Below are 923 nucleotides of genomic sequence, written 5' to 3'. Positions count from 1 at the left end.
TCGGCCGCGGAGGGGTCCGTCGCGGGGGGGTCCGTCGATCGGGGGTCCGCCCGACTCCGCCGCGGAGGGGTCCGTGAGCTCAGCGGGACCACCATGGACTGAGTTGCTGCTGTTAGCCAGTTAGCGTAGCCTCTAGCCTTACATTAAGACGCTTTCTGCCGAGACTTTCGCATTGTGACATTCGCCCCAATGCGAAAGTCTCGGCAGAATCGTCTTAATGTAAGGCAGGCTACGTAGCCTCCACTGTCTGAGCCCAATAAGCCTCATGTCTGTTGTAAAATGTAAAACTACTCATCGAAATAAACGGTTTTAGGGAGTTGAAAGCCTACTTTCCTTAGTGGGAACACCCAGAGCCCCTGCACCTCACGTCTAAAATAGCCTAAACTTTTTAGGCAGAAAAGAAAATATGTAGCCTATTATTTAAGAATAATATAGGCAGGGGTCTTCAACAGAGCTGAGAGTTTTAAATGTAATAAAAAATAAGCAATGGGTTGGGTTATATGTCTTAATTATTAATTGATTCGCTTGTAGGCCTATACCAAAATCCATTAAAAAAGTTTCTAACTGTTCCCAGGTCAAATATTGATGTGTGATTAAAATGTGATTAATTGAGATTAATTAATTACAAAGCCTGCAATTATAATTTCTTTAATCACATCCCAGAGACTATTATTGTTCCAATAAATTGGATTCAGTTCTAAAAGGAGCTGTCTAAACAGATTTTGCAGTGTAAAAAGAAAAAAAAAGAAAAAAAAAGTAATATAACTTAATATATTACATATTACTCTTGATTCCAAGTAATAAGTAATATAATATTATTACTTTTTCCAAGGAGTAATAAGTAATAAGTAACGATTACTCTCCTAAGTAATATTGCCCAACACTGGATATTAGTATTTTGTTTTTATATAAATTAAGACAAA

This window comes from Nannobrachium achirus (genome assembly GCF_963921795.1).
Source record: "Nannobrachium achirus genome assembly, contig: SCAFFOLD_200, whole genome shotgun sequence".
Taxonomy (NCBI): domain Eukaryota; kingdom Metazoa; phylum Chordata; class Actinopteri; order Myctophiformes; family Myctophidae; genus Nannobrachium; species Nannobrachium achirus.
Note: the sequence above shows the minus strand (reverse complement) of the source record.